Source organism: Sus scrofa, chromosome 2, assembly GCF_054392235.1.
Source record: "Sus scrofa isolate SSC_HxYL_T2T_F1_AM1 chromosome 2, Sscrofa_HxYL_maternal_Yorkshire_Landrace_v2.0, whole genome shotgun sequence".
NCBI classification, from domain to species: Eukaryota; Metazoa; Chordata; class Mammalia; order Artiodactyla; family Suidae; genus Sus; species Sus scrofa.
In genome coordinates this window covers 118,213,206-118,229,572 of record NC_139384.1, presented here as the reverse complement: position 1 = coordinate 118,229,572, position 16,367 = coordinate 118,213,206, and the positions used below count along the sequence as shown (strand labels likewise).

At 37.3% G+C, this 16,367-nt stretch overlaps 1 long non-coding RNA gene across 4 annotated transcripts in view; it reads left to right on the top strand.

The window, feature by feature from the left end:
• LOC106509513 (uncharacterized) overlaps positions 1-16,367 on the top strand; it is a 265,044-nt gene that overhangs the window by 93,264 nt on the left and 155,413 nt on the right. For 2 of the 4 annotated variants that reach the window (XR_014838432.1, XR_014838430.1), the window contains exon 4: positions 12,723-12,832. The exons of the other annotated variants lie outside the window; for them this stretch is intronic. This is a non-coding gene — a long non-coding RNA (uncharacterized LOC106509513). The remainder of the gene's footprint in view (positions 1-12,722; positions 12,833-16,367) is intronic. 4 annotated transcript variants of the gene reach the window in all.

Genomic DNA, 16,367 nt, shown 5'->3' with positions numbered 1-16,367 from the left:
TTATTCTGCGTTCACTTATTCATTCCTCTGAATTCTTCATTCTACCCTCCAATGCCTTTAACTCAGCTTGTGTCTCTGCAAATGAATTTTCTAATTGTTCTTGACTCTTATAGTTTCTAATTCCTTTCCAAAATAATCTGCATTACTTTTCCTATTTGCTCTTAATTCCTTCAGTATTTTCATTACCTCCTTTTTGAACTTGGTGTCTCTTTCATTGCTTGCTCTCTTGGGAGGAATTCTCCTGTTCTTTTAACTGGGAATGCTTCCAGGGCTTTTTCATTTTGCTTATATTTTTATTTTTCTCCAAAGCCTGAGTCTCAGTGCCCAGCACCCACCTGAGTATCTCAGGCTGTGGTGTCCCTGGAAGTGGTACCTATGGTCCGTGCAGCTCTCTTTTTATGCTTTGCCCTTCTTAGTCTAGCTGTTGAGCTTTTCTCCAAGGCTTTGAGGTTCCCCATCCATTTTGGCTGATCTCCTCATCAGTTAGGTGGCCTCCCAGGGTGTGGATTCCTTTCCTCTTTCTCAGCTTCCTCTCAGGAGTGCTGTTCCCTTCCTGATTCCTTTTTCTTTCTCCTTGCTCTCTCTTTCTTTTTTCCCCTTTTGTTCTACCCAGTTATGTGGAAGGCTTCTTGCTGTTTCTGGAGCTCTAAGGTCTTCTGCCAGCATCCAGTAGACGTTGTGTGCAAATCATTCACATGTAGATTTTTTTTTATTGTGTTTGTGGGTGAAGGTGAGTACTACATCTGCCATTTTGATCCCGACTCCCATTGATAATTTTCAAATGCACAATAGAGTATTATTAACATAGTTACCATGTTGTACATTACATCCTGTACATTTATTTTGTGACTGGAAGTTTTTCCCTTAGGGTACGTTCACTTACTTTGCCCACTACCTGCTTCATTCCCACCTCTGGCAGCCACCAAGCTTTTATCTGTTTCTGTTTTTTTTTTTTTTTGTATTTATGAATGTGTTTGTTTTTATGGTTTTGTCCATTTATTTATTTATTTTGGTTCCACATAGCCTTTGATATTTCTCTGTCTTGACTCACTTCACTTAGCATAGTGCTCTCGAAGTTCATCCACGTTGTCACAAATGGCAAGGTTTCCTTTTTTATATCTGAATCCATTTAATTATATGTATACCACAGTTTCTTCATCCATTCATCTGTTAATGAACACTTAGATGGTTCCATGTCTTGGCTGTTTTATATAATGCTACAGTGAAGATGATTGTGCAGATACCTTTTTGAGTTAGTGTTTTTGTTTTTTACTCATCAATACCTGGAAGTAGATTTGCTGGATCGTATGGTAGTCTTATTTTTAAAGTTTTGAAATCTCCTTACTTTTTTCCACAATAGGAACCAATTTACATTCCCACTAGCAGTGCACAAAGGTTCCCTTTGTTCCATATCCTGGCCAACATTTGCTACTTGTTTTCTGTTTGATAACAGCCATTTTAACAGCTGTGAGGTCAACTTTCCATTTTTGAATACCATGGATTTACTGATATTTTGATGTCCAATTTTTCTCTTTAGACATTTAAAGAAAGTCATATGTATATTTTTAAGACAGTCAGCTCTAAAGCCATATTTATAAAGAATAATAATGAAAATGACATTGCAATATTAGTTTATAAGCCAGCCAAAAGGGGTGGAAAAAAGCACCTGCTTCCTAAGTTTCCTTTTTGTTTGACATTTTAAAATATTCAGGGGAGTTCTCTTTGTGCCTCAGCAGTTAACAAGCCCGACTAGGATCCAAGAAGATGAGGATTTGATCCCTGGCCTCGCTCAGTGGGTTAAGGATCTGGTGTTGCTATGAGCTGTGATATAGGTCACAGACTTGGCTCGGATTCCATGTTGCTGTGGCTGTGGCCAGCAGCTGTAGCTCTGATTTGGTGCCCAGCCTGGGAATCAAAGGCTGTGGACCCCTGTAGCTCCATATGCTGCGAGTTCAGCCCTAAAAAGCAAATAAATAAATAAATAAATATAAAATAAAATAAAATCTTCAATATCCCCACAGTTAAGAATTGGACAGCAGAGAATAAGCCTTTTTTTCGTGTGTGCTTTTAGTGATTTCCAGAATCCTGGGTTGTCCTATGACCAGAGTAGTAGCTAGGTCCTAGAAAGACCAACAGCAGGCAGTGATATTTCATTTTAGTTTATGAAGAGGACGTCAAAATTAAGCAAGATAGGAATGAATTTGAATTATCAGCCGCAAATGGGGAGGCTGTGGGTTGAAACATTCATTTTGGTTAAAAATATAAATATTTTTCTGTATTGCCAGGGTAGGCTAATTTGTAAAAAAAATTATAGAGTAATGAAAAGTCTTCAAATTTCGATAGCTTAATACAATGATTTTGCACTTCTTGCTCTTTCTGTGTTTCTTACTCTAGGATCTAGGGATCATCTCCATTGTGCAGGTTGATAGGAAATGTGACTGGAAGAATTCATGACAGGGGTTTTATAGGCAAGGCCTGGAAGTGGTGTGCATTTTTTCTGCACCTATACCTTTCTGCAAGATACTGTCTCAGGGCTGCATTCAAAGCAAAGGAGGCTGTGGAAAGTAGCCAGCTCTGTGCCAAAGGAAAAACCAACAGAAAGTGTTGGGTGGCAGAGCAGGCTAGCATTTCACCAATTACATTTTGATTAATGACTGAAATAAAATAATGAATTGGGTTGTTTCTGACTCACCTGGTCTATAACTGAGGTTACTCAGTTTCTATGTTCCAGATTCTCCATAAAATTAAAACATTTTCTGTTTAATTTGTTAGGCTACTAAAAAATCTGTGAAAGATTTGAAATTTAGTTCCCGTCGTGACTCAGTGGTAACAAATCTGACTAGTATCCAAGAGGATGTGGGTTCGATCCCTGGCCTTGCTCAGTGGGTTAGGATCTGGTGTTGCCTCAAGCTGTGGTGTAGGTCACAGACATGGCTCAGATCCTTCACTGCTATGGCTGTGATGGAGGCCGGCAGCTGTAGCTCTGATTTGACCTGTAGCCTGGGACCTTTCATATGCTGCAGGTGTGGCCCTAAAAAGACAAAAACAAATAAACAGATTTGAAATTTGTAGGAAAGAAGTTATAGAATAAAACTTAGTGGCATTAGTTCTCAGAGTGAACAAGTTATTCAAGATTTATTTATCCAGAATCTCAGGTGATGTTACTCTTTTCACTGATAACTGTACTATCATTGTGCTTTCATATTCATTAATAGTTTTCATAGTTTCAAGGTGTTCTTGTATGCCTGAAAGGATAGCCTTTTTTTCAATTATGCAACTTGCTGTAGATTGTAGGAAAAGAATAATAAAATGGAGAACACAAATTTAAAGGGGATGTGCTTCTTGTCGGACATTGCAAATAAAAATTGAGGACAGGTAGCTAATTACAATACATTTAACTTTTTCTTTTCCTCTGAAGTTAAAGAATTCATATTTACATTTTATGTCAACCATCAGTTACTTAATAAGCAATGAATTCTGGGAAGTCAGCATCTATTTTATTTGTCTCTCAGTGAGAAATGTGGAACGATCCCCTCACAGCAACGAACTTGTAGCCACTGCCCCTTGTGTATGCACTAGTGTAGAATTGGATTAGGTAACTAGGAATGTGAGGATGCTAGGGCTTCCCCAGGAACTACAGTGAGCATCTCCCATTTTTTGAATTGTCTGAGACAGGAAGAGTTGATCCATCCAGGCTCACTGTAGTCATACCCAAGGGATTTTCTGCCATGCCCCCTCCCAGAGTAGGTCATATGCAGTAGAATGGCTGTATAAATTCGGCTCACTGGTGTCAGCTGGGGGATTTTTGGAGGATCCTGGCCTTTCATCTAGGATCTCCTTATCATGACTGCTAAGCTCACAGCTGCTTTTTCCTTGTCCATCTTTGGCAAAATCTCTGCTCTTTTTTGAGAACTTTACCATGGCCTTCAGGCAAGACTTGAGATTTGCAGCAGAACTTATATTTTGCCCATCTTGTCCAGCAGTAGTAATTGTCCTCAGTAGCATTTTCCCTTGACCCTGTAACTGAAACATGGGCTATTCCAGTGTCATTTCATCTACATTAGTTATTAAGGTTGTCAATCATTTCCAGACTTCAGAGATGCAGCCAGGTTTAGGTTAGTTCTTTCAATGTATAAGAATGCAATTTGGTACACTAGAGTTTACCTGTCTGAGTTAATTCTTATTTCATTTAATAGACTCTTTGACAGGATAATATCTTTCTGTCACACCTAAAATAGACATCTACATCTTGCAGTCCCTCTTCCCAAGATGATTTTATCTGAGCTAGGTTTCATGAAACATTGTTTATTCTAACAGAATAGATGTAAACTCTGCTCTGCTGCCCACCCCAAAATAAGAATTCTAGGGTCAAATGCATTTGGGAAATACCATGTACTGTTTTTCTCTCTTGCAGCATCACACTATACATTAGCATAGCAAGGAATCAGATCAATCTTTCATTAAAATACTTTTCTTTTTGTTGGACAAGTATTTCCTATACTTATTTGAACATAGAACACATTTTAAAAGAGAACACTTAGGAATAATGTTACTTGAAACACCTAGTTTTGTGTGTCTAGAAAGTGGTAATGATCCTATTATCCATTTTGCTATTGTCAGATGCTGGGAGTGTATGTCCTGGGTTTATCAGTGGTGTGTGGCTGAAAAAGCCATCATTCAGAAAGAGTTTCATACAAGTAGTAGTCTTCATGGAAAATTCTTTATTTTTTTTTTATTTTTTTTTATTTTTTATTTTCCCACTGTACAGCAAGGGGGTCAGGTTATCCTTACATGTATACATTGCAATTACAGTTTTTCCCCCACCCTTTCTTCTGTTGCAACATGAGTATCTAGACATAGTTCTCAATGCTATTCAGCAGGATCTCCTTGTAAATCTATTCTAGGTTGTGTCTGATAAGCCCAAGCTCCTGATCCCTCCCCCTCCCTCCCCCTCGCATCAGGCAGCCACAAGTCTCTTCTCCAAGTCCATGATTTTCTTTTCTGAGGAGATGTTCATTTGTGCTGGATATTAGATTCCAGTTATAAGTGATATCATATGGCATTTGTCATAATCAAAGCCATTTATGATAAACCCACAGCAAATATAATACTCAATGGGGAAAAACTGAAAGCCTTCTCACTCAAATCCGGAACAAGACAGGGATGCCCACTCTCACCACTGCTCTTCAACATAGTTTTGGAAGTCCTAGCCACAGCAATTATACAAACAAAAGCAATAAAAGGCATCCATATAGGAAGAGAAGAGATCAAACTGTCACTGTATGCAGATGACATGATACTATACCTAGAAAATTCTTAATGGACACTGCCATTTTCTCTCTTGGATAGATAGGGTATTTTGAAAATACCACTCTCCGGTATACACACACACACACACACAAATTTATGTTCTTTATAATAAAAATATATGAGATAAAGTGAGAAGCATGAACACAGGAAAAATACTAGAATTTATTTTTTAATTATTTTAAAAAAACATATCATAGTTGATTTACAATGTCTGTCAACTTTTGCTGCACACCAAAGCAACCCAGCCATATATATATATATATATATATATATATATGTATATATACTCACATTATCCTCCATCATGTTCCATCACAAGTGACTAGATGTATAGTTCCTTGTGCTATACAGCAGGATCCCATTTCCCATCTACTCCAAATGCAACAGTTTACATCTGCTAACCCCAGACTCCCAATCCATCCCACTCCCTCCACCTCCCCCTTGGCAACCACAAATCTGTCCTCCATGTCCATGATCTGTTTCTGCTTCGTAGGTAGATCATTTGTGCCATATTTTAGACTCCACATATAAGTGACATCATATGGTATCTGCCTTTCTCTTTCTGACGTACTTCACTCAGTATGAGAGTCACTAGTTTCATCCATGTTGCTGCAATTGGCATTATTTTGTCCTTTTTATGGCTGAGTAGTATTCCATTGTATATATGTACAACATCTTATTAATACATTTTAATACATTTATCTGTTGATGGGCATTTAGGTTGTTTCCATGTCTTTGCTATTGTGAACAGTGCTGCAATGAACATACAGGTCCATGTATTTTTCTTTTTTTTTTTTGTCTTTTTGCCATTTCTTGGGCTGCTCCTGTGGCATATGGAGGTTCCCAGACTAGGGGTCCAATCGGAGCTGTAGCCACCGGCCTATGCCAGAGCCACAGCAACGTGGGATCTGAGCCGCGTCTGCAACCTACACCACAGCTCACAGCAATGCCGGATCCTTAACCCACTGAGCAAGGCCAGGGATCGAACCTGCAACCTCATGGTTCCTAGTCAGATTCGTTAACCACTGTGCCCCGACGGGAACTCCAGGTCCATATATTTTTCGAATGAAAGTTTTGTCTGGATATATGCCCAGGAGTGGGATTGCTGGGCCATATGGTAGTTCTATATTTAGCTTTCTGAAGTATTGCTGTACTGTTTTCCATAGTGGTTGTACCACTTTACATTCCCACTAACAGTGAAGGAGGGTTCCCTTTTCACTACATCCTCTCCAGCATTTGCTCTTTGTTGACTTGTTAATAATGGCCACTCTCACTGGTGCGAGGTGGTACCTCATTGTTGTTTTGACTTGAATTTCTCTAATAATTCTTGATATTGAGCATTTTTTCATGTGCCTACTGGCCATCTGTTTGTCTTCTTTGGAGAAGTGTCTGTTTAGGTCTTCTGCCCAGTTTTCAATTGGGTTGTTTGTTTCATTATTGTTGTCATTGAGTTGTACAAGTTGTTTGTATATTTTGGAGATTAAGCATTTGTTGGTTGAGTCATGTGCAAAAATTTTCTTCAATTCTGTGTGTTTTCTTTTTTTTAATGGTTTCCTTTGCTGTGCAGAAGCTTTTGAGTTTAATTAGGTCCCATTCGTTTGTGGCTTTATTGTCTTTATTCTAGGAGAGGGAGTCAAACAAGATGTTGCTGTGATGTATGTCAAAGAGCATTCTGCCTATGTTTTCCTCCATGAGTCTTAAAGTATCTGGCCTTACATTTAGGTCTTTAATCCATTGGAAAAGAAGTAAAACTATCACTGTTTGCCGAGGACATGATATTATACCTAGAAGGTCCTAAAGACACTACCAGAAAACTATTAGAGCTCATCAATGAATTTGGTAAAGTTGTAGGATACAAAATTAATACACAGAAAGTGATTGCATGTCTACATACTGGCAGTGAAAGAGCAGAAAGAGAAATTAAGGAAACCATCCCATTTACCATTGCATCAAAAAGAATAAAATACCTAGGAATAAATCTACCTAAAGAGACAAAAGACTTGTGCTCTGAAAAATATGAGACATTGATGAAAGAAATCAAAGCACACATACACAGATAGAAAAATATACTATGTTCTTGGCTTGGAAGAATCAATGTAGTCAAAATGATGATACTATCTAATGCAATCTAAAGATTCAATTCAATCCCTATCAAATTACCAATGACATTCTTTACAAAACTAGAACAAAATATTTAAAAACTTGTACAGAAACACAAAAGACATCGAATAGCCAAAGCATTATTGAAAAGAAAAAAAAAGGCACTGGAGAAATCAGGCTTCCTGACTTCAGAATCTACTACAAAGCTACAGTCATCAAAACAGTATGGTATGGCACAAAAACAGAAATATAGATTAATGGAACATGAAAGAAAGCCCATAAATAAACCCAAGTACTTATGGTCAACTAATCAATTACAAAGGAGACAAGAACATACAGCAGAGGAAAGACAGTCTCTTCAATAAATGGTGCTGGAAAAACTGGACAATAGCATGTAAGATAATGAAATTAGAACATTTGCTAACACCATACACAAAAACAAACTCAAAATATTAGAATTTAGGAGAAATGAAGTTGATATTTTCTCACCCAGTTTTACTTAAACACTTATCTTTCAGAGATGAAAAACAGAGCTTAAGGTAAAATTGGTGCTTCTGTTTTCTAGGGAAGACCTAAGCAATCCAGGAGGAAAAACCCCTCTCCTTTCTGATCAATGGCTGGTGGTGGTGGATGGGTAGGTTGTTCCACGATACAGTGTAGGTCACTGGGAAACATAAGGAGAATGGGGTTTTGTGACCTGTTGTGCTTGGGGAACGTACCTACAGTTCTGCATTCATCTTTGCCTAGTGGTCCAAGTAGCCTCTCAGATCAACCAGAAGTTAGTCATGCCATCCAGGTAGCATGGCACTGTTCTTTCCATATCTGAGAGCCTGGTATGCTTCATGAAGGGCTAGGCATTCTCTCATTAATGGTCAAGGAAGCAAGTTAAGGCATTATAGAGTAGGAATTAGAATAACTGATAAATATGTCCTTGTATAAGAAAGTGGGCAAGGGGTGGGCAGCCTCAGAATCTGCAGTATAATTTAATTTTGACAACCCTCTCTATTCCCATAATTAAATTGGCCCTTCTCCCTCCTCCTCAGTGTAGCACCTCTCTCACTCAGGAAACTCTACTCCTCACACAAGAAAGACACTTCTGACTTTTGTCTCTTATTGAATATCCTAATGCATTAGCCCAATATTAATGGAAGCTTTTCCTTGTTGAGGATTCAGTTTAGGATTCATGGAGTTCCAGAGTGGCACAGTGAATTAAGAATCTTGTGTTGTCACTGCTGTGATGCGGGTTTGATCCCTGGCCTGGGAACTTCTGCATGTCACGAGCACAATCAAAAAAATTTTTAAAAGGATTCATTATACTCCAAATAAAGTGGAAGAAAAATAGCGGTTGCTCCAGTTCTAAATCAAAATCACTATTAGCAAGACACTTGTTGGTTTTCTACTTTCCTAAGAGCAAACAAAAGTCCTATGCTCAAACACATTCTTTTATTTTATTTTATTTTTTTAATAAATATATTTTTTATTTTCCCACTGTACAGCAAGGGGGTCAGGTTATCCTTACATGTATACAATACAATTACATTTTTTCCCCCACCCTTTGTTCTGTTGCAACATGAGTATCTAGACAAAGTTCTCAATGCTATTCAGCAGGATCTCCTTGTAAATCTATTCCAAGTTGTGTCTGATAAGCCCAAGCTCCCGATCCCTCCCACTCCCTCCCCCTCCCATCAAGCAGCCACAAGTCTCTTCTCCAAGTCCATGATTTTCTTTTCTGAGGAGATGTTCATTTGTGCTGGATATTAGATTCCAGTTATAAGTGATGTCATATGGTATTTGTCTTTGTCTTTCTGGCTCATTTCACTCAGGATGAGATTCTCTAGTTCCATCCATGTTGCTGCAAATGGCATGATGTCATCCTTTTTTATGGCTGAGTAGTATTCCATTGTGTATATATAACACTTCTTCCGAATCCAACCATCTGTTGATGGACATTTGGGTTGTTTCCATGTCCTGGCTATTGTGAATAGTGCTGCAATGAACATGCAGGTGCACGTGTCTCTTTTAAGTGGAGTTTTGTCCAGATAGATGCCCAAGAGTGGGATTGTGGGGTCATATGGAAGTTCTATGTATAGATTTCTAAGGTATCTCCAAACTGTTGTCCATAGTGGCTGTACCAGTTTACATTCCCACCAGCAGTGCAGGAGGGTTCCCTTTTCTCCACAGCCCCTCCAGCACTTGTTATTTGTGGATTTATGAATGATGGCCATTCTGACTGGTGTGAGGTGGTATCTCATGGTAGTTTTGATTTGCATTTCTCTTATAACCAGCGATCAAACACATTCTTTTAAATTTTTCTTTCAGAGTAAAGTGAGGAGAGTTATATATAAGAAAATCATATTCTTTATGCACGCTTCATTGCGTTCTCCATCTTGTTTAAAAATGACTCTAGCATCTCTGTACTGAGAACCTTTTGATACCTTTCTGAGTAGATTCTCATTAAACAAGCTTCTACATTAGGTGAAATATTTCTGTCAGAGTAAATTTGAAATGAGGGACCTCCGTCTTAACTATCCACAGATTTTATCCTCTGATGCCATAATTTCTCCCTTGATAGAGAGAACAAAAAGTATTTGCAATTCATTTTGCCTTGCCAGAAGAGCTTGGATTTCTGTACTTTTCAAAACATATATGAAGTCTTATTGTCTGCTGTTCATTCTTAGATCTAAGAGCAGTTATATCAAGTCAGATGCTTTTAAATATGTTTAAGGTAAATATATGGTTCAGTTAGAAAATGACAAACACATGTGGGCAAAAACTTAAATTTTTATGACTTCAAGATAGTATATTTTATATACTAATACAACTAAGAGATACTCTGCCAAACCTTTAAATTTTTTCACTAACAGCCCCGGTTGCCTTTGGAGAGTTTTTAATGTGAACTTATAGGGTTACACATACAAAGGATCCAAGTATCGCCCTCCCCAGACTCAATATAATTTAATAAAACTCAATTATTTGCTTTAGAATATGAAACAATAATAGAAAAAATCTGGTTGTTATTGGTAGTGGTGGGTGTGGCACTGGTAGAAAAATCATTTGATTATTTGACTACTAAAAGTCTATTTGGTTTAAAGAGACAATGAAATATTTAAAACATCATTGAGTATTAGATCTTCAAGAGCTAAACCACTGTGAGCAATTACCAAAAGATGATCATTCAAGGGTGACAGAGGTTTGAAGATAGGATATAGCATTCACATTGCTATCCTACATGGATTATTTCTGTATAAGATATGGGCTATTGTAAATGTCCATACACTGTGTCAAAGCATTGACACAAAGAGATTTTTTTTTCAGTTTCAGAAATGCAGATTTATAATAAATGTGATTATTACTCAGCTCATGAGACATTCACTTTTCATTTCTCAGTAAATAGACCTCACACACTCTCAGTTATAGTATGAGACAGTTTGAAATCCATTAAACTGGATATTTAGCTTTGGTTGGTAGATTTTAAATTTCAATAATGGGGTGGTTAAACTATTTTAATCCTGATTGACAGTTTCCTTTACAGATGTAACTTATTTTGATGATTTCTGTATTATGGAATAAAAGAGGAAAAGTGCTTTGCAAATTCAGTAGCTCGCTATTTCTGAAAAGCAATCTTTCCCTCCCCATCAGCAAGTCATCAAGAAAGATGAAACTCACAAAAACAGTGTTGTAACTCAGGAAGAATGTTTTAATAATTCTTGATAATAAAATTTAAACAATTTAGGAGCACCTATCGTGGCTCAGCAGTCACAAACCCGACTAGTATCCACGAGGATATGGGTTTGATCCCTGATCTAGCTCAATGAGTTAAGCATCTGGAACTGCTGTGAGCAATGGTGTAGATTTCAGATGTGGCTTGGATCTGGCTCTGCTATGGCTGTGGTGTAGGCTGGCAGCTGCAGATCCAGTTCTACCCCTAGCCTGGGAACTTCCATATGCCACAGATATGGCCCTAAAAAAGACAAAAAAGTTAAGTAAATAAATAAATAAACAATTTAATGCATTGTATATGGTCTATGTCAACAACTCTGTGTTATAAACACGTGGGCTATTTTTGAATAAACTGATTACCACTTAAAAACCTGAATGTAATAGTATTTTGTTTTTTTTTGTTATGTTGTCTTGTGGGTTTCACAGGATTTGGTTTTAGTTGTGGAAAGAATAATGAAGGAACCTAGACGGAAGTTACTGACCCTTTCCAGAAAAATTGATCATAGTGTCCAAAGTAGCACACATATTATTCTTTTTATTTTAGTTTGTATTAAGTGCTTATACTAATAATGCCAAGGAAAATGAAACATTTTACACATTCAGCATTGTAGCCATACTTAGAATTTTTAGGAGTTTTTTGGTTGTTTCCCTCCAGTTCATACATCTGTAATTTTGGGGATATTTGGATCATTGAGAGGGTGGAAATTAGTTTGGGCTAATGTCTCCTCTGTTGCCTAATTTAATAATAACCACCCTGCCAGGTTAGATCCTGAACATCTTGCACCAAGATTATAGGAAAATTACGACCTGCTCTCCTTGACCCTTTTCCTTCTAGTGTAAACATTGTGAAGTCTGAATTAGCTGATTTTAAAGTGCTTTTCTGATTATCACAGACTCCCTGCGTCATCTTTTTTACCCCTGAGGATAGAGTTTCATCTTAAAAATTAAGAGTTTTTACTTAATAAGTTTAAAAATACAATCTCCTTTTCAGGACCCCAGTGGTTTTGTCCCTGCCTCTTCTTTCCCCGATTCATGTCCTGCATCACATCATCTCACTCTGTTCCACTCCTGTTGCATTTGCCCAACTTCCGGCAATCCCTTGAATTAATAGTGTTGTTCTAAAGCTTTTTAATAATTAATATCTTTGTGTATAGAATGCCTTTCTTTGTCTGATGAGCTCCTACATATACATGAAAGCCCGACTCAAATATCTCTTCCATAGACAGGTTGATACCTTCCATCCAATGGCTCCTGTGGAATATATTATAGTACATAGCACTATACCTTGTCTATTTACATGCTAGTCACTGACACCAGTTTAATTTATGTGAGGACATGGAAATTAAAAATGAAAGTGCATTATTCAGTTTTGTATCAGTCTGCAACTTTGCAACTCAGTACATAGTAGGGACTTAGAAATATTTGATGATTCAATCAGTAAAGGACCTACAAATTTCATATTTTGGTCTACTCAGCAGATATCTGCCTTTATTCAGAGTTATTAAATAATTGTAATAAGCCATGTTAATCTTGAACCTAATAAGTGACCTGACTTGAACCTTCATTTTAATATGAGGTATATGTGTTGGCAGATAAGATTCTGGAAACAATCCTGATGAATATTCATGAAGGAACTCTGGCATCAAAATGCAAAGAAGGAGAAAAGTAACAATAAAACCCCAGTAAACTGAGAATTGATAAGGTACACTGTTTATTATTAAGATGGTTTTATGATTTTGATCTTCTGTTCAAATCTAATTTCATGTTTTCTGACAAAAATATTTAACCACAATAACAGCTGGCTGGTTACACTAAGTGAAAGTACTGTTTGTTTGTATGTTACCCTAGCATTAATATCTTTACTAAGTAGGAGACTTTTAAGATATATTTGAATAAATCCATTAAAATAAACAATATATGTCATCTGTAGGTGTGGCCTGTAGGGTGATCTGTAAGGTTAGGTTAAAATATCAGTTGCAGAGAAGTGTTTTGTTGTTTTATGAGTCCAATTATTCTACTTGGGGTACCATTTTAAGGTAGAAATTTGAGTTCTAAGTTAACATTTTCTATGATGTTTTTAGTGCATATTGCTTGAAGTTTTCAATATTTCTACAAGAGTCTTAAGTGCCTGTTGTACTGGAGAATAAGTTAACTATCAGATTTTTGGGTGGATGCTTTTGTTATGGCAGTAACCCTTTGAAAGCCTATGTGTCAGAGTCAAGGGAGGAGATGGATTTCTCAATATTTTTCCTTTTACAATGTCTACAGTTTTCTCTCACTTTTGTTAAATGCTAAAGATTTAAGAGATAATGCTTGTCTCTAAATTACTAAAGAGATTTAAATTTTGAGTCCAGGAATAGATTTATTAGAAATGACATTATTTCCTATTGATATTGCCTTTTCTGTGTATGTTTATGTGTGTTTTCCATATAAACACCAAGGTCATTCATGTGGCAACAGAATTGTCTGTTAGATTTAAAAGGTATTCGATAGTAGTAAATATTCAAAACATTCTGAATATCCCAATTTGTGATAAGTTGACTATGTTCCAATGTATGGCACTGATTGTGCTGTGGTGTTTTTAGGAAAGTATTTTTTTTTCATATTTACTGGAATTACTCTTATCTCTAGAAAAAAATAAGCACATTTCTGAAAGAGTAGATTAGACCACTCACTTTTCACTTTAACCTTTTTTTTCCCCCCTGACCTTAGAAGGATCTGCTCCTTACAGTAGCTACTTAGCAGATTTCTGGGCTTGCTTGCTTGCTTGCTTTCTTTCTTTCTTTCTTTCTTTCTTTCTTGCCTTTTTAGTGGTGCACCTGTGGCATATGGAAGTTCCTAGGCTAGGGGTTGAATCAGAGCTGTAGCCGCCGGCCTACCTCACAGCCACAGCAACATGGGATCCAAGCTGCATCTGCAACCTACATCACAGTTCATGGCAATGCCAGATCCTTTAACCCACTGAGCAAGGCCAGGGATCAAACCTACATCCTCATGGAAATTAGTCGGGTTCTTTACCACTGAGCCACAGTGAGAACTCCCACTTTTCTGGGCTTTAGAAGGGGGTTTGATAAAGAAGAAGGATGACAGAATTGCATTAAAGCCAGTGATTTCCTCATCCTAGAAACTAAAGAATACTATGCTTTTAGGAGAGCTGACGTGGCAAGTGATGGATGGAAAATGGCAAAGCATTCTTTAAGCCTGCTGCTCTTTTAAATTAAACAGCCAAGAAAAAAGAATGAGAGCAATGGTTCTCTTTACATGAAATTTTACATTAGAAGTTTCAGAAAAGAGAGAGTTACATTGTATGTTGTTAGGATGAAAAAAAACTATTTGAAAAGATGTTTAAATAAACTGGAAAAAAATAAAGAGATTAAAAGGAGCATGGAGACAGGGGATGCTCTGATTAAGAGATAGCAGTTGTGAAGCTGAGAACACAAGGCCCAGTTCTCTCTTCTTCTTCTCTTCCTCCTCCTTTGCTTTTACCCTGGCATCTAGGAAATCTACCCTTCTGTGGATTCATTTGCACCTGGGATCTAATACCTGTGATCAGGTTGATTAGAGCTATTAACTTACCACTTGGATTTTTGCCCTTGTGATTAAAAGATGCTATTTTTAAATAAAATTGCATTTGGATCAGTGTTCAAAAAGATAAGTGGTTATTTGTGATAGAAAATATAAGATATCGGGTATTAGTTTAATACATAGCTTTGACTAAAGGAGTTATGTATTTTAGAATTAAATTGATTTTTTACTGATTATCATTTTCTTTTGGGGAATTGTCAGCATTCTCTTTTATACCCTTTAAAAATATCAATATTAGGTATATACAGTGTATGTAGTATCTCATGTTTGCCATTAATGTTTTTTATATCATTTAAAAAGCAAAGATAAAGATCTGGAATATGTTGCTAAATATGAAATATGATAGACTCTTTCAGCCTAGGTTCAGCAAGAGAGAGAAACCACTATTTGAAAAGGGAAAGTTTAGGAGTTCCCACTGTGGTGCAGTGGGTTAAGAATCCAACTGCAGCTGTTCAGATCACTGCAGAGGAGGTGACGGTACTGGCGCAGTGGGCTAAAGGATCTGGTATTATTGCAGCTGTGGCCTGGATTCAGTCCCTGGCCCAGGAACTTCTGTATGCTGTGGGTGTGGCTGTAAAAATAATTTAAACAAATAAAAATAATATCTATAATATCTATAACAGATATAGATAATAATAATCTACAATACATCTACAGTCTGTTTCTGTTTTGTGGATACTTAAATGAAAAAATTTAAAAGAGAAAATGATAAACATATGAAAAAGAAAAGGGAAAGTTTAATATAAAAATCATTTACTATAATAATAGAGTGAAATAACAAGGGAATCTGTAGTAAGAATAAAAAAAACTCTGAAGAATATACTAATAGCACATATAAGGAAGAGTCCCTAAACTTAGGGTTGAGATAAAGGACCCAAAGAAGAGTTCCTCAAGGAGTGAATTCCAGACCTTGATGGAAATAGCATAGCCAGGATTCACTGGCTGGCTGATAATTTACCATGGTTCACACTAGGGAAACTTGCTGGAAACCTGCCCTATGGGTACCTGGGGACACTTCACAGGGAACAGTGTCATTGATGCACTCCACTCAAAACTGCCCAGCTGTGGATGTTGGGGCAGCTGCTGGCTCCTGAGAGCCTCTGGCTTCTATGCAGGACAGGAGGTGGGTATAGGCATGTGTTGCAAAAGCCTGCAAGGAAGCACAGGGCAACCAGGAAGCAAAACCCTTTGGGGTTATAAAGCTCCCCATTGCCCTTTATTGTAAAAGCTTCAGTGCCAATTGGCAAAGGAAACATGTTTAAAGGGTCAATATCCATTTCACTGAGGAAACAGAAAGGATGGATCTGGAGCTGAGAGATAATACATCAGTAGTTGCTCAGGTGCTTACCAACTTTTTCAAAAAAGAGGTAGTGGGAAGAAGATTGAATTTTTGGTAAGAGAGATGAATGTAAACTCATAGTACCAGAATAGATTCATGAAAACTGGACTCAACTTCAAACAACAATGGAAATGGGGAAATGATAGTGATCTCCTGGTGGGTTGTGGGGCAGGGGTGGGGGACAAAGACTGAATAAATTTGTGAGATGTTTTAGGCTATTTTTGAGATATGAAATTGAATAATTACCAAATAACTCTTAAGTAATTGGCATTATGTTTGGCCCTGTGGGATGTGTTGTGGTGGTGGTGGTGGT